The sequence below is a fragment of the Bubalus bubalis genome, chromosome 22, assembly GCF_019923935.1.
Source record: "Bubalus bubalis isolate 160015118507 breed Murrah chromosome 22, NDDB_SH_1, whole genome shotgun sequence".
NCBI lineage: Eukaryota > Metazoa > Chordata > Mammalia > Artiodactyla > Bovidae > Bubalus > Bubalus bubalis.
This window is the reverse complement of record NC_059178.1, coordinates 41,479,175-41,506,903: the sequence shown is the minus strand read 5'-3', so window position 1 is coordinate 41,506,903 and position 27,729 is coordinate 41,479,175. Positions and strand designations below refer to the sequence as shown.

At 41.7% G+C, this 27,729-nt stretch overlaps 1 protein-coding gene across 11 annotated transcripts in view; it reads right to left on the bottom strand.

The window, feature by feature from the left end:
- The window catches only part of FHOD3 (formin homology 2 domain containing 3), a 521,378-nt gene that overhangs the window by 224,690 nt on the left and 268,959 nt on the right, over positions 1–27,729 (bottom strand). Inside the window, exon 1 of one of the 11 annotated variants that reach the window (XM_044934667.2) lies at positions 20,108–20,410. The exons of the other annotated variants lie outside the window; for them this stretch is intronic. The gene's annotated coding sequence lies outside the window, so the exon portion shown is untranslated. Of the gene's footprint in view, positions 1–20,107; positions 20,411–27,729 lie in introns of those variants that run through there. 11 annotated transcript variants of the gene reach the window in all.

Sequence of the window (27,729 nt, the reverse complement as noted above, 5' to 3'; positions counted from 1 at the left end):
TAGGATACAGTTCATGGAGTCGCAAAGAGTCGGGCATGACTGAAGCGATTTAGCACGCACACACACACTAACCTCTCCAGCCCCACATCTGATTTAATTGGCATCTGTTTTTGTCAAAATCATCCACAAGTGATTCTCCTGCATAGCCAGGAGATGTGAACCCCTGGTCACTGCTAAACCAAATCATGACCTGAGGGCAGTGCCTGGTTAGGTAGGGCTCTCTCCATGCTATCTATCAGCACCTGCTTCTAATCAAACTCAAAGGCAAGCAGGAAAAATAATGTTCCCACATCCTGATGACCACTGTCCCTGATCTCCCTGGGGCAGTGATATGGGACCAGGTATATGGTGCTGGCTCCCACCAGTCCAGCTCTGCTGTGTTCAGTCACTCGGTCATGTCTGATTCTTTGGGACCCCATGGACTGCAGCAGGCCAGACTTCCCTATCTTTCACTATCTCCTGGAGTTCACTCAAACTCATGTCCATCCAGCTGGTGATGCCATCCAACCACCTCATCCTCTGCCACCCCCTTCTCCTCTTGCCCTCAATCTTTCCCAGCATCAGGGTCTTTTCCAATGAGTCAGCTCTTCATATCAGGTGACCAAAGTATTGAAGCTTCAGTTTCAGCATCAGTCCTTCCAAAGAATATTCAGGGTTGATTTCCTTTAGGATTGACTGCTTTGATCTCCTTGCTGTCCAAGAGACTCTCAAGAGTCTTCTCCAGCACCACAATTCAAAATGCATCAGCCTTTGGCCCTCAGTCTTCCTTATGGCCCAACTTTCACATCTGTACATGACTATTGGGAAACCATAGTTCTGAGTATATGGACCTTTGTCAGCAAATTGATGTCTCTGCTTTTTAATATGCTGCCTAGGTTTGTCACAGCTTTCCTTCCAAGGAACAAGTGTCTTTTAATTACATGGCTGCACTCATTGTCCACAGTGATTTTCGAGCCCAAGAAGAGAAACCTGTCACTGTTTCAAGTTTTTCCCCTTCTTTTGCCATGAGGTGATGGGACCAGATGCCATGATCTTAGGTTTATGAATGTTGAGTTTTAAGCCAGCTTTTTCACTCTTCTCATTAAGAGGCTCCTTAGTTCCTCTTTGCTTTCTGCCATTAGAGTCGTATCATCTGCATATCTGAGGCTGTTGATATTTCTCCCAGCAATCTTGATTCCAGGTTATGATTCATCCAGCCCGGCATTTCGATGATGTACTCTGTATAGCAGTTAAATAAGCAGGGTGACAACATACAGCCTTGCCGTACTCCTTTCCCGATTCCAAACCAGTCTGTTCCATGTACGGTTCTGCTGCTTCTTGACCTACATACAGGTTTCTCAGGAGATGGGTTAGATGGTCTGGTATTCCCATCTCTTTAATAATTTTCCAGTTTGTTGTGATTCATATAGCCAAAGACTTTAGCGTAGTCAATGAAGCAAAAATAGATGTTTTTCTGGAACTCTCTTGCTTTTTTGATGATCCAACAGATGTTGGCAATTTGACCTCTGGTTCCTCTGCCTTTTCTAAACCTAGCTTGTACATCTGGAACTTCTTGGTTCACATACTGTTGAAGCCTGGCTTGAAGGATTTTCAGCATGACCTTGCTAACATGTGAAATGAGCACCAGCCCAGCCTGCTTGCCCCTAAGATCCAAATTGCTAGAAATGGCTCCTGGGCCTCCTCACGTTTGCCAAGCTTTACACAGGTGCCTGTTTGATAGACGCAAGTCCAAATTTTCACTTGTAAACATTATTTTAAAATAACAGCATCATCTAATACAAAAAATTATGTTTTTAAATATGACAATCCCTTCCCTTCTTCCCAGAGGATTCAATCACCTTATTGTGAACCTCTACAGTGGAATTTCAAGGACTTTTTAAAAATGTGGATTCTATGTAGTAGTCACTTGCCTACAACTTAGTTAAACCTGAATATTTTTTTAATATTTATTTATTTATTTGGCTGAGCCTGCAGCATGCAAGATATTCAGTTGTAGTATTGGGATCTAGTTCCCTGACCAGGGATCGAAACTGGGAGGGTGGTGTCTTAGCCACTGGCTCACCAGGGAAGTCCCAAACCTGAGCTTCTTTTTTTTTTTTTTTGCTTTGATATATAATATATATTTTAAAATGTATACTCCATAATGAAGGGGGGTTTGTTTCCAGAACACAGGGCTGGTTCAATATGCAAAACTCAATGTAGTATAGCCTATCAATTGTCTATAGGAGAGAAATTAGATGATCACATCAACTGATGGAGGTAAAGCATCTGACGAAACCCAACATTCAGCCATAAGAAAAATTTCAGCAAATTAAGAACAGAGGGAAGCTTTCTAGACTTGACAGGAAAACTCTATGGAAAAAAAAGAACTTACAACTAACATTGTATCTGATGAAAAAACTCAATGTTTTCTCCCTGATATCAGGAATCAGTCAAGGATGTCCTCTTGTACTACTCTTTTTTTTTTTTTTTTTGAGTGCCTGCAGGCTTACTGACAATATTTTCCACAGTTCATGCCAAGCCTGAATTCTTTAGAAGTATTACGAGCTTGCCAAATGTATTTTATGATATTATTTTATGTGTATTTTATGATCTAGAACAAAACCAAAGTATGCTTAATAGTCACAGAATTAGAAACCTTCCTATTGTGACTCATTCATACCTGTCAAGTTGGTGACAAAGAAAGGCAGAGAAGAAAAATAATGAACTTCCTTTAATATGAGAAAAGTAAATAATAAATCTCTCCATTGGTTGTGCATGTCCACTATTATCTTCATTCCAAAAAACTGAAGTATGTGTGAATGCATTTAACAGAGGCACATTTAACAATCCTATCAGACTCATGAGTGAACCTTGAAAAAATTCATACCAAGTGTAATTAGCCAGTCACACAAAAGGACATATTTGGATGACTGTATTTACATGAAATGTCTAGAACGAGCAAACTCAGAGGGACAAGAAAAGGGGGTGGGGAGGAGAGAATGAGGAGTTACTGCTTAATGGGTACAGATTTTGTCTGGGTGATGAAAAAGTGTAGGAGATAGCGGCGATGTTAGTGCCACCTTGCGAAGGTAATGTCACTGAACTGTACAATAAAAATAGTAATAATGGTACATTATATCATATCTATATCTTACTACCATAAGTAAAAATAAAATCATATCAAAACACTGCTTGACTAAAAACCAATGGCCTAATATCCACAGCAGGAAATCCCGAAAGCAGCTAAGACAATGTCTGCGGCGCTGAGCGTGAGCTCCAGCAGTGCCGGGCGCCTCCCTGAGCACAAGCAGGTTTAAAACTAGTGCAGCCTCCGTGCAGCTGAGGAGGCCACAAGGCCACGCGTCCGTGGACTTCGCCACCACCCATCCCGTCTCCGAGGCCAGCACATTAGACTCGCATTCATGTAATAGCTATTTCCTGGCAGCTGTAATCACATGTTCATTAGAGCTGATTGTTTTGCCATGCTAATGGTCATTAAGGGCTGTCATTGGCAAGTACTTTGTTTTCATTTCTATAAATATATGAGCATTTCACAAGTCACCAGCTACTAAAACTGAATAAACACTTTAGACCATGCATTCTCAACAGGGGTGAGAGCAAGAAAATTGGTTCTTGGGGGCAAAAATACCTTCAATATATGTTCAAATAGTCTATGTTCCACTACAGGGACCTAGTACATAACGGATACATAGTCTGGGGCATTAAAACTTCATGGGGGTTGAATGAGGGTAATTAAGGACAAAATGTATATTAAAAGGCTCCCGAGGAAGGTGATCATTTGAAAAAAAAACTGACAAACACTGCTTTATATCCTACAATTAAAGATTCTCTTTCAACACAAAATAAGCAACCCATTTGCTCTTCACAACTGAAAAAAGAAAGAAAAAAATGGCTGATTCAAGTTGATGTGTGGCAGAAACCAACACAATTCTGTAAAGCAATTATCCTTCAATTAAAAAATAAATAAATTTAAAGTAAAAAACTATGAAAAGTTTTCATTGAAGACTAGCGTACAGCTTTGCTGCAGGACTCACGCTAGTCTTAGCAGCACGTTGCACAGCAATCTGTGCGAGGCGCTGCCCTCCGTTTGGCCCAGACTCTCTTGGCTTTTCCCAGGACTGACAAATGCATTCATTCATGCCAGCAGCCACAAGCATCTGCTAAGCGCCAGGCACCCTGCTAGGCCCATTTGGCCGGATCCCCCTCATCCAAATGGACAGAGCTGTCAGGAATGGCGAATGCTTGGATCCCTTGCTCCACATCAGCCTTGGAAGAAGAGAAGCAGCGGGTAGGCCAGGGAAGTGGTCACGAGTATGGGTCCAGAAGCCAGGAAACTTGGGTCTGAGGCCAGGCAGCATCACCTCTTATCAACAAGCAACTCTGTATAAGCGATTTGACCTCTGATGCTTCAAATCCTTCCTCCAAAAAAATGAGATGGTGATGTTTCTCAGGGGGCTGCAGGGAAAACCAAGTAAGAGATGACGATACATATTTGGCTCTTGTAAGCTTGAGGAACTACTGGTCACGCCTTTCCAAGTGAAATAAGAGGATGATCAGAATATATGCAGTTGCCTGCCATGATTTTCATCAGCAGATTCTATGTGCCAGCACCCTCCACACTCTTATAAGAGCCCTGCAACTCCCTCCTGAGGGGAGCTCTGGCCCCAAGGTCAGCTTACAGGCAAACAGGCTCTAAGTGGGGACATGCAAAGCCCAGCCTGAAGTCCCAGGGGCAGACGGGAGCAGCAGCAGGCGGCATTTCTAAGTCAGAGAAGAATTTCAGCAATGTGTATCCCTCTTCACTCCAGTTATCAGGCCAAGATGCAACACACTCCCTCCTGGTGCCCAAGGACACACTAACACATGTCACTTCCTCCAAATTCAGACTCAAGAGCAGGGGAAGAAGTCTGGTGCATTTGGGCTATGATTTCAGGGGCCCCAGAAGGAGTAGGCCTTGGAAATTATGCCTCTTCCCAGCTTACTGAAACTCATTTTCAGTGGGTACATGCTTCCTTTCCACAAAGAAAAGTAAGGTTCAAGCGTCCATCCGCTAGGAGATAAATGGAACCTACGCTGGGGACAGGGGTTATTAGTACCAGAAGCCCTCACTCTTCCCAGACCTCGGGAAGGGCCCCAGTGATGTGTTCTGATGGCCTCATATTTTCATGTGACTTGCAAAAGTAAGGCACTTTAACGCCATCACTTAAGCCCATGGTCTGTATCCATGCTGGTTCCCTCCACCACACTTTCTCAGATGGCAGGTGGTAGAACCATCAAGAGCATTTGGAAGATCTAGCTCAGGGAAGTGAAGTAGGGGTTTTGTGGGATGTATCTACACGGTTTACCATTTCTTTCATATACAGTTAGATTTTTGCTGGTTGTCCCGATGAAGGAATGATTCCTTAAAACAGTCCTGCTGCCTGGTGTGGTAACTCAGTAGACTGTGTGACCTGAGTGGCAGGCCCAGAGCTCAGACTGCAATATGAATGTGACCTCAGTGTGAGTGAGTGAGTGAAGTTGCTCAGTCATGTCTGACTCTTTGCGACCCCATGAACTGTAGCCTACCAAGCTCCTCCATCCATGGGACTTTCCAGGCAAGACTACTGGAATGGGTTGCCATTTCCTTCTCCAGGAGATCTTCCCAACCCAGGGATTGAACCTGGGTCCCCCTCATTGTAGACAGACGCTTTACCGTCTGACCTCAGTGTGAGGAACCCTCAAATACAAGACGGGAAGAAAACCAGCACTTTGGATGGAAAGAGCTGGAAGCTTGTCTGTGGTATATACTTCCAATTCCTATAGCTCCTACATGAAAGAACACTAATGGAGATTCCCCCTCATTTGCAAATATCCTAGACATTTCTAAGAGATTACCATAAATGACCTGTGAAGATGAAAGAAACAGTCTAAAGCAAGGGTTGGCAAAACTACGGTCCAACAAATTACAGCCCATTGATCAAATCTGCTCCATTGCCTGATTTTATAAATAAAGTTTTGTTGGGATACAGCCACATCCATTCATTTACATTCTGAGAAGGACTGCTTCTGCACAGAAAGACAAAGCTGATCAGTTGCTACATAGGCCATGTGGCTCCCAAGCTCCGAAATACTTATCATCTGATCCTTTACAGAAAAAGTCTGCTGATCCTCACTCTAAACTATCAATAATATAAAACAAATTTTAATTGATCATACCAGAACAAAGACTGAATTATTTCCTTGCCTTCTCTATAGAAAAATGTGATAAACATCACTACAGTATTAAGAGGTTAGAAAACAGTCAAAAAATGCAGGAAAAAAACTGTATTATAGAAGCATGTTAGTGAGATGAGTAATAAAAATATTAAGATTTTTTTCTAGTTTTTGAGATGGTCTATGGTATCTCAGGAACCATATGGTCTATGGGACATCAGGAAGTGATGGCTGGCTGTGGTTCAAGGAGGTCAGCAGAGAGAAGACAGTACTTCACAACATGTGATGCCGAGGTGGGGGCTGGAGCCAGGTGATCCTTCCTATCCTGTGAAAACACTGGTGGCAACAGGGCAGGCTGTGGAGGAGCCGGGGCGGACGGCTGAGCTGAGCACAGGGCTCTGGATGAGAACGTGGGCACAGGCTGCGTGCACTGAAGCTCACAGGGCTGCTGGGAGGTGACTGCCGCCAAGGGTGGGCCAACAGGACAATCCCAGGAGCCCCTCACACAGCGGTTTACACATAAGGAATCATCTTATCAATGGTGCCGAAATCGATACTGAAATTCTTAAGGGACTCCCCTGATTCTAGACAACTAAGGCACAGCTATAAGGATTAACCAGAAAGGTTTCAGATTGTCATTTAAATTTCAGTTCATCTGATTAACAATGCAATTTATGGTACTTTTCTTTTATTAAGAATCAATTTACAATCTTCTTAATATACATCTGGAGATGTAAAGCAACCTTTCTTCCACAGAACAGGTAAAACAAGAAAGGTTATGAAACCCAGCTCCATCAACGTAATTGTCAGCCTCACAAATCTGCAACTTCTGTCACACTAACATGTTCCTACCTAGAGAAATTCTCATACGAGTGCCCAAGAACATACATATAAGAATTTTAATAACGTCAGTGTTTGTAACACTGAAAAATTGAGGCAACTTAAATGTCCATGATCAGGAGATGGCTCGTGAAACTGTATATCCATACACAAATATGCCACTCTATGACAAAAATCAATACACCAGGATGACTCTTAATCTTGTTAAATCACAGAACAATAACATAATACATTCATAAGAAGTTTGCAAACATATACACAGGATTGTAAAAGGATGAAAGATTAATATGGGTAGTAGTCAGGACAGGAGGGGTAGAAAGACTTAACTGCGGGGTGCCGTGTAAGGCAGCATCAATGACACTGTTAATTTTGATTTCTTAAGGTTAACAGTGTGTCCACAGCTATCTTATTTTTCTTTATATATTTTTATACTTCAAATATTTTGTGATAAATTAAAATAATAATTTCCAAATTAATTCCAAATTGATGGATTCCAGGACAATGATGAATACATTCTTTAAATCTATTCAATCTCCCTAAAATGATGTCATTTGGTGTATTCTCTTTGAGTCTTTATCCAGATGAATGTTTTACGAGGTTTTAATGATGAAAAACAACAACAAATGATGATATACCATGGTATATTAATTACCATATCCTTAATGAATTTAATATCAAGCATTTTTAACATTGAAAATCTTTGGAATTATCATTTAAAATAACCCCTAATATTTCAGTGCATGCATATGCTGTAATTTTAACCACTCTCCTTTTCTTAGATTTCTTCTAACTGCCCATCACAAATAATGCTGTACAGAATATTTTTATGTGCACAGTATCTCTTTCATTTTTAGAGCTACTTAAGATATGTACCGGAGAAGGCAATGGCACCCCACTCCAGTACTCTTGCCTAGAAAATCCCATGGACGGAGGAGCCTGGAAGGCTGTGGTCCATGGGGTTGCTAAGAGTCGGACACGACTGAGCGACTTCACTTTCACTTTTCACTTTCATGCATTGGAGAAGGAAATGGTAACCCACTCCAGTGTTCTTGCCTGGAGAATCCCAGGGACGGGGCAGCCTAGTGGGCTACCACCGTCTATGGGGTCGCACAGAGTCGGACATGACTGAAGAGACTTAGCAGTAGCAGCAGCAAGATATGTACCCTGGAGAAGGAAATGGAGACCCACTCCAGTATTCTTGCCTGGAGAACCCCATGGACAGAGAAGCCTGGTGGGTTACAGTCCATGGGATCACAAAGAGTCAGACACTACACTACTAAGATACGTACCCAGAGACAGGATTTTCATAAAAACTTTGATCATTTTCTGTGAATCATTATATACTGTCAACACATTTGAAATATTAATGGCTGCACAACTTTTGTTCTGGCCATGATTAAGGAATATGCATCATCTTTCCTCTTCTGCTTAAGACATACAAAATGCTGCCTTACTGCTTTGAGAAAATTCCCAGGCATGACATGGGGAAAAGGACTCTAGACAGAGCTAGGGAGTAATCAGATGCTAAGTTGGGAGACTGGGGGAGCAAGGTAAGGAGAATTCACAGAGCCAAATATGAGTGTGTAGCCCAGAGAAGAATCTGGAAATCTACCGAGGGTCCCTCTGAGTATTCAGCAGAGTACTCATCAGTACATGTAAGGGAAAGACCTGAGACCAGGGAAAGAGGCAGCCAAACAATCAGAAGTACTCATACTGGGCTACTCACCAGCCAGACTAGAATTTCATAATTCATGGAAAATGAGGAATAGTACTCAGAAGGATCTTGTCTAATCATGGCAAATAATTAGCCCTATAATAAATGCTTCTCTGATATCACCTAAAAGCAAAACCCAGAAGGATCAAATTGTTTCCACGTAACTTAACCATCCCAGAATAAATTAAAACTATCCCATAACAAATTTTTTAAGAATACAAAAATATCAGCATGCAATGAGATAAAATTCAGTCTGGAATTCAATAAAAACAAAAATTACGAGGCATGCAAAGAAGCAGGAAAATGTTCTGAGTTTGGAGAAAATCAACCAAAACTAAAATAGAACTAACATAGATAGTATAATTATCAGACAAGAACATTAAAATGAGTATTACAACAGTATTCTATATAATCAAAAAGTTAACTACGGACATGAAAAATATTAAACAGCAAACTTAACTTCTAGATGAGAAACACAACCTCCAAGATGAAAATTACATCAGATGTTGATTCATGGCAGATTAAATAAGGAAGGAGAAAAGATTGGTGAAGTTGACATGGCAATAGAAACCACCCCAATTGAAACACAGAGGAAAAGTACCAAAATGCTTCCTACAGAAAACAAACTTTTCCTTTAAAGACAAAAATAAGATAAAAGTGAAAGGATGGGAAAAAAGATAAACCATGCTAATGTTATTATCAGACAAGATAGATTTAAGATAAATGAATATTGCCAGGGATGAAGAATGTCACTTCAGAACAAAGGGGTCAATTTAATAACAATCCTAAATGTTTATGCACTTAACAACAGAGCTTCAAAGTATCTGAAGCAAAAATTGACAGAGCTGAAAGAAAAAATAAAAACAGAAAAACTCAGAATTACAGTTGGAAAACTCCAACTCTACTGTCAGAGGATTCTATGGAATAAGTAGACAGAAAATCAGTAAAGACTGGAATAAAACTATCCATCAACTTGACCTAATTGACATTTATAGAATATTCTACCCAACAATAGAATACACATTCTACTCAGGTCCCAAAGACTAACCAGATTTTAACCTATACAAATAGTCTCAATAAATTTAAAGGATTCAAGTCATAGAAAGAATATCCTTTGACCACAGTAGAATTAATCAATAACAGAAAGATCTCCAGAAAATTCCCAAATATTTATATAATAAACAACATAGTTCAAAGTAACCCAAGGGTTAAAGAATAAGTCAAAAAGAAAATGACAAAGTATTCTAAAATGAATGAAATGAAAGTGATACATCAAAATGTATGTGATGCTGCTAAACAGCAGGACTTAGAAGGAAATTTATAGCACTAAATTTTTATAAAGAATAAAGGTCTATATTATAAATAATAAAGGTCTCAAATCAAGGAGCTCAGCTTTCACCTTCAGAAATGAGAAAAAGAAGAGTTAATTAAGCCTACAGTAAACAGAAAACAGGTATTAATAAAGATCAGAGGAGAAATCAATGAAATGATAAAAGAAAACAATAAAGAATCTTATTGAGTTCTTTGAAAAAACAATAACCCTGTGTACGAGACAGCAAAAGAGACACTGATGTATAGAACAGTCTTATGGACTCTGTGGGAGAGGGAGAGGGTGGGAAGATTTGGGAGAATGGCATTGAAACATGTAAAATATCATGTATGAAACGAGTTGCCAGTCCAGGTTCGATGCACGATACTGGATGCTTGGGGCTGGTGCACTGGGACGACCCAGAGGGATGGTATGGGGAGGGAGGAGGAAGGAGGGTTCAGGATGGGGAACACATGTATACCTGTGGCAGATTCATTTTGATATTTGGCAAAACTAATACAATTATGTAAAGTTTATATTTGGCAAAACTAATACAATTATGTAAAGTTTAAAAATAAAATAAAATTAAAAAAAAAAAGAAAAAGTCAGTAATATTGATATACCTATAACCAGGCCAATCAGAAAGAGAGAGACACAGAGAAAGAGAGAGAGGGAGAAAGACAGGGCACAAATTACGGTACCAAAAAGGAGATAGATGACAACACTAAAGACTCTGCAGATATGAAAATGATAATGGGAGTAAAACAGCTTTATTCCAAAAAAACTGATAAATGAAACTGACAAATCCCCTTAAAAACATAAACAAAACCATACACAAGAACAAATAAGTAACTTGAATAGTCCAACATCTACTAAAGAGATAGAATTTATCGATTTTTTCCCAGAAAGAGATCTCCAGACCCAGATGGATATACTGGTGAATTCTATCAAACATTTAAGAATGAAAAATGCCAATTCTACACAAACTCTTCCAGAAAATGAACGGGGGCAAATTTTCTTAACTTACCTGATGAAAACATCATTATCATGGTAACAAAACAAAGGCATCAGAGGAAAAGAAACTATAGACCAGTATCTCACATGAATATAGTTCTCATGAACAATAATAAAAAATTTTAGCCAATTAAACCAAACAATTTATCTTAAAAATACATATCATGACTAAGTAGAGTTTATCCAAGTTTGTTGGACAATTTAAAAATGAGTCAATGTAACTCATAATATCAACAACAAAAAAGATAATCACCATAGATGGAGAAGAATCATTTAACAAAACTAATGTGCTTTTCTGATACAAACTTTCAGCAAACAAGGAATATAAGGGAACTTTCTTAACTTGATAAAGGATATCTACAAAAAACCTACAGATAACATCATACTGCATGGTGAAAGAGACTGACTGCTTTTCTACTAAGATAGGAAACAAGAATGTCCACTCAAAATCAACACACAGAAATCCCTTGCATTCCTATACACTAATAATGAGAAAACAGAAAGAGAAGTTAAGGAAACAATTCCATTCACCATTGCAACGGAAAGAATAAAATACTTAGGAATATATCTACCTAAAGAAACTAAAGACCTATATATAGAAAACTATAAAACACTGGTGAAAGAAATCAAAGAGGACACTAATAGATGGAGAAATATACCATGTTCATGGATTGGAAGAATCAATATAGTGAAAATGAGTATACTACCCAAAGCAATTTATAGATTCAATGCAATCCCTATCAAGCTACCAACAGTATTCTTCACAGAGCTAGAACAAATAATTTCACAATTTGTATGGAAATACAAAAAACCTCAAATAGCCAAAGCGATCTTGAGAAAGAAGAATGGAACCGGAGGAATCAACCTACCAGACTTCAGGCTCTACTACAAAGCCACAGTTATCAAGACAGTATGGTACTGGCACAAAGACAGAAATATAGATCAATGGAACAAAATAGAAAGCCCAGAGATAAATCCACGCACATACGGATACCTTATCTTTGACAAAGGAGGCAAGAATATACAATGGATTAAAGACGATCTCTTTAACAAGTGGTGCTGGGAAATCTGGTCAACCACTTGTAAAAGAATGAAACTAGAACACTTTCTAACACCATACACAAAAATTAACTCAAAATGGATTAAAGATCTAAACGTAAGACCAGAAACTATAAAACTCCTAGAGGAGAACATAGGCAAAACACTCTCTGACATACATCACAGCAGGATCCTCTATGACCCACCTCCCAGAATATTGGAAATAAAAGCAAAAATAAACAAATGGGACCTAATTAACCTTAAAAGCTTCTGCACATCAAAGGAAACTATTAGCAAGGTGAAAAGACAGCCTTCAGAATGGGAGAGAATAATAGCAAATGAAGCAACTGACAAACAACTAATCTCGAGAATATACAAGCAACTCCTACAGCTCAACTCCAGAAAAATAAATGACCCAATCAAAAAATGGGCCAAAGAACTAAATAGACATTTCTCCAAAGAAGACATACAGATGGCTAACAAACACATGAAAAGATGCTCAACATCACTCATTATCAGAGAAATGCAAATCAAAACCACTATGAGGTACCATTTCACACCAGTCAGAATGGCTGCGATCCAAAAGTCTACAAGTAATAAATGCTGGAGAGGGTGTGGAGAAAAGGGAACCCTCTTACACTGTTGGTGGGAATGCAAACTAGTACAGCCACTATGGAGAACAGTGTGGAGATTCCTTAAAAAACTGGAAATAGACCTATCTTATGATCCAGTAATCCCACTGCTGGGCATACACACTGAGGAAACCAGAAGGGAAAGAGACACGTGTACCCCAATGTTCATCGCAGCACTGTTTATAATAGCCAGGACATGGAAGCAACCTAGATGTCCATCAGCAGATGAATGGATGAGAAAGCTGTGGTACATATACACAATGGAGTATTATTCAGCCATTAAAAAGAATACATTTGAATCAATTCTAATGAGATGGATGAAACTGGAGCCTATTATACAGAGTGAAGTAAGCCAGAAAGAAAAACACCAATACAGTATACTAACACATATATATGGGATTTAGAAAGATGGTAACAATAACCCTGTGTACGAGACAGCAAAAGAGACACTGATGTATAGAACAGTCTTATGGACTCTGTGGGAGAGGGAGAGGGTGGGGAGATTTGGGAGAATGGCATTGAAACATGTAAAATATCATGTATGAAACGAGTTGCCAGTCCAGGTTCGATGCACGATACTGGATGCTTGGGGCTGGTGCACTGGGACGACCCAGAGGGATGGTATGGGGAGGGAGGAGGAAGGAGGGTTCAGGATGGGGAACACATGTATACCTGTGGCAGATTCATTTTGATATTTGGCAAAACTAATACAATTTTGTAAAGTTTAAAAAAAAAAAAAGACAGTAAAAAAAAAAAAAGAATGTCCACTCATCACTTCCATTCAATGTTATTCAACCTTATACAGCCAGTACAATAAGAAAAAATTATAAGTAATTTAGATTGGAAAGGAAAAAGTTAAACTGTCATTATTCACAAACAACAAGATTATCTAGGTAAAAACATGCTACAGAAGTCACAAAAAATCTAGTAGAACAAATAAGAAAAGTGACCTTAACAGGATTGCAGAAAACTAGATCAACACACAAAATTCAGTTGTATGTCTATGTAGTGCCAATGAAAAATTAGAAGTTGAAATTTTAAAACTACATCAAAAATATAAAATGCTTAGGGATAAACATCATTAAAAATACGTAATACCGATACACTGAAAACTACAAAATACTGCTGATATTAATGACCTAAAGAAAGAGACAGACCATGCTCACGGATTAGAAAACTCAATATTTTGGAGACGTCCATTCCTCCCAAATTGATTTAAAGATTCAGTGCATTCCTAATCAAAATCTAAGTGGGATCTCTGCTCTAGAAAGTTACAGACCAAATCTAGAATTCACATGGAAATGTAAAAGGTCTGATACAATCCTTCAAAAGGGAGGAACAAAACTGGAAGGCTTGGGCCATGCTGTCCGTGCTAAGTCACTTCAGTCCTGTTTGACTCTTTGCAACCCGCCAGGCTCCTCTGTCCATGGGATTCTAGGCAAGACTACTAGACACTGTGGTGATCAATTTGCACTATATACAAATTTCAAATAATAACATTGTACACCTGAAACTCTTAATATAATGATATATATAGACAATACATCAATTTTAGAAACCTAGAAAATAAAAAAAAAAGACCAAAAGTGGAAAACAATTTAAAGTCCAGAAACAGATTCATATATATATGGGCAACTGATTTTTAACAAAAATTTGGAGATAATTCAATAGAGAAAACATATTTGCTAGGTTTTCTCCCAACTAACTGTACTAGAACAGGTGTTTATACACAGGGGAGAAAAAAAGAACCCTGACCCATACCATGTGCAAAGATTAACTCAAAAATAAGACATAGATATACATTTACAATCCGAAACTATAAACCTAGAAGCAAACATGGGAGTACGTCTTTGTGACCTTGAGCTAGGTAAAGATTTCTTAGATATGAAACTAAATGTACATTTCATGAAAGAAAAAAAAACCTGATAAATCAAACTTCTTTGAAATTGAAAATGTCTCCTCTTTGAAAGGAGACATTGACCATTAAGAAAATGAAAAGACAAGTTATTGACTAGGGGAAACATCTGCAAATAAATTAAGGACTTGCATCTGTAACCTATAAAGAATTCTCAAAACAAAAAAACTGGAATAATAAGAAATAAAATAAATATTAAATAACCAGGAACAGACAATTCCATTTAAAAACTGGCAAAAGATGTGAACAAACATTTCACCCAAAAAAGGTAGATAGATGGTAAATAAGCACTAGAGAAGATGTTCAATATCATTTGTCACTGGACAAATGTAAGTTCAAACCAACTCCATGGACTGTAGCATGCCAGACTCCCCTGTTCATGGAATTCTCCAGGCAAGAATACTGGAGTGGGTAGCCATTCACTTCTCTAGGGGCTCTTCCTGACCCAGAAATTGAACTCAGGTCTCCTGCATTGCAGGCAGATTCTTTACCATCTGAGCCTTAAGCCACTTACTTGGGTAGCTCAAACAGTAAAGAATTTGCCCGCAATGCAAGAGACCTGGGTATGATCCCTAGGTCGGGAAGATCCCCTGCAGAAGGGCATGGCAACCCACTCCAGTATTCTTGCCTGCCTGGAGGATTCCATGGACAGAAGAGCCTGGTGGGCTACAGTCCATGGAGTCACAAAAAGTTGGACACAACTAAGCAACTAACACTTTCACTTTCACGGAGAAATTAAAGCTATGTCTCCAAAAACATGTGTACATAAATGTTCATAATAGTTCTATTCTGAAACTGTTAAAACTGGAACACAAACGTCTGAAACTGGAAACACCCAAATGTCCATGAACATGTGAATGCATAAACAGATGTGGTATGTCCATACAATGGAATGCTACTTGGCAATAAACAGGAATGAGTATCAATATCACACAACATGGGTGAATTTCAAAATAATTATGGTGCAACAATGACGGAGGAGCCTGGTGGGCTGCAGTCCGTGGGGTCGCTAAGAGTCGGACACGACTGAGCGACTTCACTTTCACTTTTCACTTCCATGCACTGGAGAAGGAAATGGCAACCCACTCCAGTGTTCTTGCCTGGGGAATCCCAGGGACGGGGGAGCCTGGTGGGCTGCCGTCTAAGGGGTCATACAGAGTCGGACACGACTGAAGCGAGTTAGCAGCAGCAGCAACTATATGATTCAACTTATCTGAGAAAATACAAAGCAATCTATGGTGACAGAAAGTAGCTCACTGGTTGCCTGGGAAAGGGCTGGGTGGGATTGGAGGTGAGAAGCACTATAAGGGGGCAAAGAAAACATTTTGGGGTGATGGATAACCTTCACTCTCTCTATTGTAGTTGTGGTTTCACCTGTGTACCTTTGTCAAAACACATCAAACTGTACACTGTACGCATGCATAGGTTATTATATGTCCCTCTGACTTCAAGAGCAGTTTTGAAATACTAATAGTTGCACCTGAGGAAATAGACAAAGGAATATTCTGTAAAGCTAAAAGTACAAAACAGATACAGTCACTTCAGCTCAGTGAATGAACAACCTTTTGTTTTAAACACTTATCAAACCCAAATTTCACTCCCCTGCTTTAATCCTTTTTTTCTTTGCTCCAAAGCCTAAATTCAAAACTACCTACTTCATGAAGGAACTGGCCCCACACCACAGAAAAAAGGTCACGGAATGTACAAAGCTACGAGCAAGTGATACCAGCTCCCACAAATGTTCCTTCCCTCTCTGCCTTTCTCCAGAGTTTCACCATCCCATGTTCTTTCTCTCTCTCTTTTTGTCTTATTTACCTATGGAGATAAATGTTCAAGGTCTTTGTCCTGGATTTTAAAATCAGATGGTTTAGCATGGGACAAATTTTCCTCAAAGTAAGGAATAAACAACAGGCACTCTTTTCTACCTTTGGTTGTTCTCCTTTAAGTCTTGGCTATTGTGCTTTGAGGAGAGGGCAATGGCACCCCACTCCAGTACTCTTGCCTGGAGAATCCCATGGACGGAGGAGCCTGGAAGGCTGCAGTCCATGGGGTTGCTGAGGGTCGGACACGACTGAGCGACTTCACTTTCACTTTTCACTTCCATGCATTGGAGAAGGAAATGGCAACCCACTCCAGTGTTCTTGCCTGGAGAATCCCAGGGAAAGGGGAACCTGGTGGGCTGCTGTCTATGGGGTCGCACAGAGTCAGACATGACTGAAGCGACTTAGCAGCAGCAATTGTGCTTTGAAACAATGGCACTGAAGAGCGGCGGGGCTCTCCCACCCTAGACAGTGCACCAGACCTTGAACTCCACCTGCAGGAAGGACAGCCCTGAGCTGCTGGGGGTTTGGCCTTCCCCGCCCATACTCTCCTGTATCCGCTGGCCCCTCAGGGATGCCTCTCTCCTCAGTGTCACTGTGTACCTGCAGGGTCCAGGGTTTGGGGTTAAGCTCACCCCAGGAGACTGGCTCAGGGCAGGGACAATCAGCTCTCAAGTCCACACTTCAGCCAAGAGTCTGTCCGTCCTGGGCAGCACTGACCTTATGGTCCTAGCATATTTCTCATTTTGAGTTTCTGTACTGATTTCCCCATGAAAGAAGAGGGAGAGGCCTGAGGGAACCAGCATTTAAGATTCAAAGGGAAACAGTAAGTAAGTACCCAAGGTCATCACTAACTTCTTCATGCCATGCAAACTGGTGCCCCAATGGCACTGATGAATATCACACCAAAATGTGCTGCCTGAGACAGGGATGCAGATAAACAAGCTAATACACCCATCCCAGTTGATGTACTTAAGGTCCTAAAGAAAGTGAAGTTGCTCAGTCGTGTCCAACTCTTTGCGACCCCGTGAACTGTAGCCCGCCAGGCTCCTCTGTCCATGGGATTCTCCAGGCAAGAATACTGGAGCTGGTTGCCATTTCCTTCTCCAGGGGATCTTCCCAACCCAGGGATCGAACCCAGGTCTCCTGCATTGCAGGCAGATGCTTTATCCTCCGAGCCACCAGGGAAGACCCTTGAGGTCCTAAAGCCCAAGTTAAAAAACAACATACTTTGTTGTTCAGCAGAAACCAGTACCACACTATAAAGCAACTATACCCCAATTTTTAAAAATTGAACATTAAAAGTATCTTCCATGAAAAAAACAAACAAGCAAAAAACAAACAAACAAACAAACAAAAAACACACACTACAGCTTGTAAGAGAAGAAACTGCTCTCTCTTTGATGACCATTCCAGACTGCCTCCTCCCTTCCGGCTGCTGGAGAGGGAACTCGGGGAACTTCCCAGGGTTGCTCATTAATGCCACAGCCCCTGAAGAAAACAACAGACCAACATCTGAAAAGTCGCTAGGCTCCTAGGATCACCAGTCCCTGTTGATGCCCCGAGGCTGAAAGTTGCCAGCCACCACACACAAAGTTGCTTAAAGGCTGCCCAGGTCTGTTTCTCCAGCTCAAAGCTGCTTTTAGGCTGCCCAAGGTCAGTTTTCTTTTTTTCAGTGAAATAGCAAAACTTTGGAAGCATAAGCAATAGGAACAATGCAAAGAAACAGAACACTGCTGAGGAATACACGATGTGGAATAAAAGCACCCAAACTGCCACGAAGAACCTTAGTGGTAAGTACATCCTGGGGGAGGGAGGCAAACCCTATTTGTAGTGACACTGAAAGCGGGGGATTACCAGAAACACAGGAAAAGGAAGCCCGGTGGAGGGACAGCCTCAGGAAATGCAGTCTGAGCGGGATTTCTTCTTCCTGTGCACCTACAGAAAAGGGCTTCTAGGACATTCAGCCCCAGCATTTATTCTCCACGAAGAAAAATCTGCCATGACACACACACACACACACACACACAGATGTGAGACACACAGATTTCACACTGGTTACATTCCAAAAGGCAAGCCTACAGCACACATGAAGGGTCCTTCCAGGAAACAGGGGCCCAAGACAGCCCTTTAGCGAGGAGGTACTTCACAAGGTGGGCTTCCCTGGTGGCTCAGCAGTAAAGAATCTGCCTACAATGCAGGAGACCCAGGTTCTATCCCTGGGTCAGGAAGATCCCCTGGAGAAGGGATAGGCTACCCACTCCAGTATTCTTGGGCTTCCCTTGTGGCTCAGCTGGTAAAGAATCCGCCTGTAATGGGAGAGGCCTGGGTTTGATCCCTGGGTTGGGAAGATCCCTTGGAGACAGGAATGGCAACCCACTCCAATATTCTTGCCTGGAGAATCCCATAAACAGAGGATCCTGGCAAGTTACAATCCATGGGGTTGCAAAGAGTCAGACACGACTGAGCTACTAACACACATCTTACGAGGTACCCCTACCCTGCCTTTCTGACACTTGTAGGAGCATAAAATTTGTTTTAAACAGCATTTTTTGGTGCTAAAGTAGCAGATTTTTTTTAAAGAGACATGCATTATTTTTTACCCATTTCACACGTCAAAGAAATAACAATTTGGTAGCTCCATTCAATCACACTTGAAGGAGAACCAAACACTAGCATCTTCCAAATCCTCTACTTTATACATAAATTCTACTAAATCATGCAGAATTCCTCTTCTCTCAACAATGTCTTCATAAAGATAAAGCACAGTTCACACCAAGGAAAAGGCACCTTCTCCACACACACACACAACACACACACATATACCTACATAACACACACAGATATACTCATATACACAGAGGTACAGACACTGTTTTCCAAACTTCAAAACATTTCATGATAAACACCTCTGAGCTGACATGGTATCAGCAGTAGGGCTGGTTGCTGTGGATTCAGAAAATGTCATCCTACATAAAACAGACTCTGCCCACCTCACACCTGCTCCCCTCCACCCCAAGTCCCACTTTATCTCTCTTCACTCCATCATTAGTATGTATACCCTTTACACACTCCTGTCTACCGCCTTGACTGGACTGGAAAGTTCCACGAGGCAGGACCACATCTGCCTTGGTCACCACTGTATGCCCTGGTCCTGGCTCGCTGGACACAGAACGAGTTTCTGTTGACCAAAGCCGAGGGAGAGAGGAGTGCAAAGGGGCTGAACATGGATCAACATTAAAATCCAAAGCCTCAAGTAAGCGCCTGCGTTTCCAACGACAATACCATCCTAGTATCTCCAACACTGAGAATAAGCTACAAGCATCGCTTCCTTGAATTCACATGACAACACAGGTAGATAATATTATCATCCTAACTTTAGAGATGAGAAAACCAGGTTGAGAAAGTTTAAGTTATTTGCCCAACGCTTTAAGAACCATCAGCTTCTGAAGATCAGCTACTTTTTGTTTTTTAAAGATAAACACATCTGCATATGTTCTCTGTTTAGAGCTTGAGCTGGAAAAGTGCCCCTCACTCTGTTCAAAGAAAAACCACTGAGGAAAGAGGTTCGGCAGGAAAGCAGGGAGCAACATTTGGCTGCCAAGCCCTGACTCGTCCACCAACACTCACCTGGTTTTTAGGTTTTTCTCCAACACGTATTTACTGCCCCACAACCCTGGTTGGTTCTCCTCAGCTCTTTTCAGTCTCAGGCCAGCTTCTCTGGTCACCAAAACTTTTGCACGTCCAGAGGCTCTGGGGCAGCAGGTGGCTGTGACCATGACGGGCACCGCGGCGTCAGCAGCCAGCAGCCTCTGAATGACTCAGGTGCCCCGGCACCTCACAGTAAGAGCTGACTCCAGACAGAACCTGATTCATCAGGCAGAGAGGAGGCCTGGGCTTTGGCCCCAGCTCATAAAGCATTTACCCACAGACTGGGTGCAATTAGATGAGGGAACAAACAAGCAGAAATAAAAAGGAAAGTCAACATGTGATGGGCACGTGATGAATGACCTTCTTCATGAATGACTCCCGAGTGGGCCGAGTACAGCTCTGCTGTGAAGAACATGTGTGTGTGTGTGTGTGTGTGTGTGTGTGTGTGTGTGTGTGTGTTGGGGGTGCTGGTCAGGGATCCTGTGCCAGCCTCCAGCACTGAGTCCATAGCCCATCTCTTCTGCTTAGGTGAGAGTCTGGTCAGGAGCTTTTCTTCAAGGGTAGTATCCAGTCTGCTCTGAGAGTCAAAGACCAAACTCCAGAAATAAAGATGTGATCTACCTCTCTAGGGAACAACCAGAGAATTTCTCATCCACTTGACATACTTCATGAACATGTACCATGTGCCAGAAGACGATAAAAGAACTTTAAAAAGAATTATACATTTGGCGTGAAGATTTAGCTACAACTATATTCAAACCACTCCCCCTGTCCTGGACGATTCAACTGGGTTTTAGTCATAAAGTGCAACAGCCCCCATCACAGAGATAACTGAAAGAGATGGGAAGTGTGATCTTTATCCATAAACACTTTTATTTTAAGAAGCAGAACGGTTTTTGAAACACTAACTGCTGGCAATATTACCAAACACTTAAAGTGGACAGAGAACGAACTCTGGGGAGAATAAGCACTGTGTGACACGTTAGTGCCTTTCCCCACAGCACTCGCGTGGACCGCACCCTAACGTCAACACACTGGGCCTGCTCCTTCCCTTCCACCAGAGTTCCGGGCGGGCGGCAGGGCTCTGAGGCCTTCAGAACTTCAGCCCAGCATGGCTTTGAAAGCTTTTCAGCATCTAGAAACTTTAAGAACCTTCTCTCTTGCTCACCAAGGGTAGAAAGATTAGAGTTCCTTCTTGGCCCAATGGGCTGTTCTTCCCCAAGTACCCTGAGCTGTCCTCTCTGGACACAGGCAGGAAGGGTACATGTGTGACGGCATTTGGTTCAACCAGGCAGTTAAATTTGTGATGCCCCGATTTCTCTGCTGTTGGATTTCTCCAGAAGAGGAGAGTTTTGTCAGGGCTCTCCTGAGAAACAGAACCAATGGAGGATAAATATACATAAAATATATACATGTATATGCACACACATATATATTAGGTTGGCCAAACTGTTAATTCAGGTTTTTCTGTAAGATGTTATAGAAAATCTGAATGACTGTTTTGGCCAACCCAATATATTTTATACACACACACAAAAATATGTATGTATATATGTATCCATTAGTGCATTGTAAGTCGCCTTCAGTTGTGTCTGACTCTTTTTGACGCTATGGACTGTAGCCCGCCAGGCTCTGCTGTCCATGGGATTCTCCATGCAGGAATACTGGAGTGGGTTGCCATGCCTTCCTCCAGGGAATCTTCCCAACCCAGGGATCAAACCCTTGTCTCTTATGTCTCCTGCATTGCAGGTGGATTCTTTACGACTAGCAACACCCATCTGTGTGCATACATACAGAGACTTATTTTAAGTGACTGGCTCACTGAAGCTGGCAAATCCTACACCTGCAGGGTGGGCTGGCAGCCTGGAGATCCCAAAAGCGCCGATGTTAACAGTTCGAATCCAAAGCCTGCTACTGCAGCTCCCTCCTGCTCGTAGAAGGATGGTCTTTCGTTCTATCCAGGTTTTCAACTGCTCGGATAAGACCCAGCCACATAATCATAGTGGAGGGCAGTCGGCAGTAATCAACATCCACTCACTTAAATGTGAATCTCATCCTAAAATCCCTCATAGAAACACCCAGAGTGATATTTGACCACATATCTGGGCACCGTGGCCCTGCCAAGTTCATGCATTAAAATCACCAGTGCAGGGAACGAATCCCTTTCTTCACTTTTTTGTGCTTTCAGATGTACTAAATGTTTTCAAAATATAATAACATGTCCCTCGGCAATACAGATGCCCCTAGTAACTTTGAAGCTTTATCAAGCATTTCTGACAAGTTACAAATTCATCCATTTTACAGAGGAAGTCACACAAATCTCAAGGGTAAATTTTTGTTTTCTAAATATGCCAAAAAATTTTTTTGGAGAAAAACAGATCAAACTTTTGATAACGGGGGAAAAGTGTTTTAAGACAAAGTGGATTTTTTCCAACATAATGCCTTTTCAGCAAGTTCATTCTGGGAAGAAGATGAAAATTCAGAGCACATCATGTATATTTACCAGGTGGAAGAATAAACACAAAAGCCAAGAACACAGGATACACAACACAACTGAGTGGCCTTTCCTTTAACTTCTTTGTTTTTAGTTTTAGAAAACATTAGTTAAAATGGTTGTTCATGATTTTGCTTAGAATTTACCAAAAACTGAGGCTAATTTTTAAATCCTTAAAAATAAAAATAAATTAAGGAGAGTGCAACCTATAAAACAGATAAAAGCGCCTCCAGCTCTATCCCCCTCGTCATCCATGAGATGAAAATGCAGTCACCGTGGAGATCATGAGGAGCTGTACTTCCTCTTTGAGCTCCAGTTCTGATCTAATTTCACAAGGCATCTGTCATCATAAAAACACAAGGATGTGCTAGCTCTACAAAGAGCTGTGGGGAAACACATTAAAATCATCCGCCTTATAATAGCTCTGTCCTCAGTATGTCAGCCTTTTAATTCCAGTGTTATAAACTGGAATCCAAGTTCCCATTTGTTAAACAGCTTTGATGTGGGGCTGGTGAGGACTGGATTGGCAAGGGGTATTTCCTGGGAGCTTCAGATGTTGGCATGTATCTTCTACCTTCCCCTCAAGCTAGTATACAAGCAAAAGGCACTTTAAAAGCATAGAGTATTGGTATCTGAAGATCTCTAAGTACTTAAAAGAGAGGGCATTAATTTCACAGAATTCTCAAAGGGGATGACTTGGAGATTTAGCTCAGTTCAATTTGAGGTTCAATTCTAATTCTGTCGGACAAAGAGACACATTAGGTTAAACGCCAACTTTAAAAAGGTTAAACTTGACAAATATTTTAGGAACTATGGACTCAGACCCTCAACCATGTAGCAACTTTGCTGTTATCCTAATGTCCTGGGGCTAGTGCTGCATTCTATATTTTACCTGAATAACTTCTCACTCTATTTGGAATCCCATACATAAACATCTACACCTTGCTTTAGATTTCTGGCTGCTAAAATTGAAAGCAAAAAAAAATAAACATACCAACATTTTTTCTCATAATCTCCCTTTGAAAAATGGCATTAAATAGGAAAAGAAACAGAACAGAACCAAATACTCCCTGTTGGTGAGGACAAGCCAGCCTGGAGAAGAAGATTATGGAAAATAGAGACTGAGTGAAGGGGAATGGGGTTAAGTGTCTTCTGTCCCACTGACCAGAGCACACAGGGAGTGACCACAGGGCTGGCCTTAGGATGGGCTACCTCCAGTTCTTCCCCTGGAAACTGTTTTCCAGCCAACCAGCCCTTCCTGTTCTCACTTTATATGAACAACTCTCCCTCCTCTTTCTACACTCTTCCATCCCACCCTCCCCCTCACGCTTGCATAAAGCCGTTGTTCATGCATGCCAGAGTCAGACACAAGCCCGCCAGGCTCCTCTGTCCACAAGATTTCCCAGGCAAGAATACTGGACTGGGTTCCCATTTCCTTCTCCTGACCCAGGGATCGAATCTGCATCAGCCATATGCAGGGGGTTTGACAGGAAAAGAGCCCTACAAGTGAAGATCACTCATTGCCTTGGCAGGCACCCTACTGAATTTGAGGTTACCTGAGCTAGAACTTTCATAGACAGTCGGAAGGTGGGCTTGGATAGAAGGGTGCTCATGGTGCCAAATGTAACTTAGAAATTAATGCCCTCTCTTTTAACCTGCATCTCCTGCATTGGCAGGGGGTTCTTTACCACTGAGCCACCAGGGAATCACTACACCACTGGTGGACTGAGTGAGTGAAAGTCACTCAGTGGTGTCCAACTCTTTGTGACCCCATGGACTATAGCTCGCCAGGCTCCTCTGTCCATGGAATTCTCCAGGTAAAAATACCTGGAGAGTGGGCACCATTTCCTTCTCCAGGGGATCTTTCTGACCCAGGGATTGAACCCGGGTGTCCCACATTGCAGACAGATTCTTTACCGTCTTAGCCACCAGGAATACCATTCAGAAAAGAGAATTTGGTCATACAAGAACAGGCCTGAACACACCAGCACTGTCAATTATGTTACTCCAAATGCAATCACCTTTAGTCAGCAAAACCCCAACGTCTCTAAGTTACATTTGGCACCATGAGCACCGTTCTGCCCCAGCCCACCTTCCAACTGTCTTTGAAAGTTCTAGCTCGGGTGACCTCAAGGCAATGAATGATCTTCATTTGTAGGGCTCTTTTTCTATCAACTACCTATACTTTTAGCCACCACAGTTCTGAGAGCCATTCCAAGAAGAGGAACTGTTCATGGAAATTATAATACATGTATACAAGTATAAATAAGCAAACAATTTAAGCGAACAATCTCTGCCTTAACTGGAACCTGGCCCAATCGGACATCCTCTAGATGCAGAATGTCCTCCTTTCTTAAAGGCCTTACAAAATCTGCCTAGCACTTCACGGCACGCAGTTCTGTGTATCACTGAGGAATCTGCTTTGATCAGGAGAGCATGCCTGTTGGCACAACATGATGAGAGGGATTGGTGCTTCAGTGTAGGTTACATGAAGCCAGAGGCAGCAGAGGATGTTCTGCAGGGTCTCCCTTTGTTTGAGTCCGAGGCTTCGAGGAGAGGTGTGGACCTGCACCCCCCATTGCTGCATCAGAACCAGGCCTCTCCCCGCAATGCTCACATCCTGATTCCTCACTGCTCTTGTTCCCCCTTCTGGCAACTTTAATGAGCACATCCCCCTCAAATCCACCTCAAGGCCTGAGCCATTCCTACTCTGGAACTAGTAGTCTAATGGGACCAAAAATAATCCCAGAAAATCAGACTTTGATTTTAATTTTCTCAAAATAACAAAGATTGATAATTGATAAAGATAGAAAGTGTTAGCTGTTTTTGACTCTTTGTGACCCTATGGACTGTAGCCCACTGGGCTCCTCTGTCCATGGAATTCTCCAGGCAAGAATACTGGAGAAGGTTGACATTTTCTTCTCCAGGGGATCTTCCTGATCCAGGGATCGGACCCAGGTCTCTTGCATGGCAGGTAGATTCTTTACCATCTGAGCCACCAGGGAAGCCCAGTATTCTAATGAGACCAAAAATAATCCCAGAAAATTAAGCTTTGATTTTAATTTTCTGAAAATAGTGAAGACTGATACATGGTCCATTTGAAGGTTTTGTCACCTCTCATTCCACTCACCTAGCGACAGCGTTTCTTTAATCACAACTTGACCAGCAGCTTTGGTGTACCACCAAAAGATGCCATGTAGGTCCCATTTCTACCACTGCAGTCCCCACTTCAATGGCATCCCTGGTGGACATCCATAAGTCTCCCTCTGCTCACCACTCCAAGCTAACCAGGAAGCTGGCAACAGGAAGGCTGTAGTCTGTTTCCCTCCCTGGACAGTGGCCAGATTTCCTTACCCTGAGGCCCAATTTCACTCTGGCCCCGGTTTTGGCTTCAGGACCTACACACAGCAAATTTGAACTATTCAAATAATTACAGTATTGCCTGCCCTCCGTGGCAAATCTTTCCCAGGTTCCTTCAACTACCTCATGCCCCAAATTCCAGCCAGCCCAACCCAAAGTGCACAAGGGACTCGAGCTGGGTCGAATTGGAAGGGTACTGGTTTTATAGCAGCTAAGGATTGATGATGCCTTCATCCTCTTTCAACTTTTTATTTTGAAATAAAAATACACAGGAAAGGGGCTTCTCTGGTGGCTCAGTGGTAAAGAATCCAGCTGCCAACGCGGGAGACACAGGTTCAATCCCTGATCCAGGAAGATCCCATGTGCTGCAGAGCAGCTAAGCCGGTGCGCTACTGAGCCTGCGCTCTAGAGCCTGGGAGCCACAATTACTGAAGCCCAAGCACCCTAGAGCCCGTGCTCTGCAGTAAGAGAAGCCATTGCAATAGAAGCCTGTGCACTGCAGCTAGAGAGCAGCCCCTGCTCTCCACAACTAGAGGAAAACCCTGGCAGCAGCGAAGACCCAACACAGTCAAAAATACATCAGTAAAGCCACCTTAAATGAAAGGCTCCTAAATCTTTTTTAAAAATACACAGGAAAATGCACAAGTAGCACTGAGAGGTCCCAGGCACTCTTCACCAGTTTCCTCCAATGGTTACATCTTAACACAGCGATAGTACAGTATCAAAACCAAGCAGTGCACACTGATGTAATGTGTATGGATACCTCCATATCATTTTGTCACATGTGCAGATCTGTGTAATCACCACTACAGTCAAGAACAAGAGCTGCTCCGTCACTACCAAGATCTTCCACGCGCTACACCTTCACAGCCACACTCACCTCCCCCCAGCCCACCACCACCGTCTCTAAGCCCCGGCAACCCCCGCTTCTCATATCAATCGTAGCGCTGTTTCAAGAACATTACATAAACAGAACATAAGACAGTATGTGACCTTGGGGACTGGCTTTCTATAACCAGAATAATGCCCTGGAGATCTATCCAGGTTGTGTGTGCCAGCAGCCATTACTTTTTATTGCTGAGCAGTATTCCACGGTAGGGCGTATCAGTTGGTTTAACCTTTCACCTACTGAGGAGACCAATCGCTCCATTTAACTGAAGGTGTCAAGTTTGTGTGTGTAGAGTCGTCTGCAGTGTTCACTTATTATCCACTTAATGTCTGTAGAGTCTGTCAGGACATCCTTTCTTTCATTCATGATATTAGTAATTTATCTCTTTTATCTTTCCTGCTGGAGATTTATCAATTTTATTGATCTTGTCAAATAAACAATGTTTTGTTTCATTGATTTTCTCTATTTTCTCTTTTCAATCTCACTGGTTCCTGTCCTTGATTATTTTCTTCCTTCTGCTTATTTGGGGTTTGTTTATTTTGCTCTGTCTCAAGCTTCTGGAAGTGGAAACTGAGATTATTCATTTGAGACTGTTCTTATTTTCTAATGCAAATATCTAGCGCTATAAATTTCCTTCTCAGTGGTGCTTTTACTATATTACACGAGTTTTGCTATGTTGTTTTTCATTTTCATACAATTCAATATATGGTGTTTTTAAATTTCCCTTGAGACTTCCCCTTCGATTCATGGATTATCTAGAAGGCTACTATTAGCTTCCTGGGCTTTGGAGATTTTTCCTGTTATCTGTCATTGGTTTCTAATTTAATTCTACTGTGGTTTGAGAATATGATCTCAGTC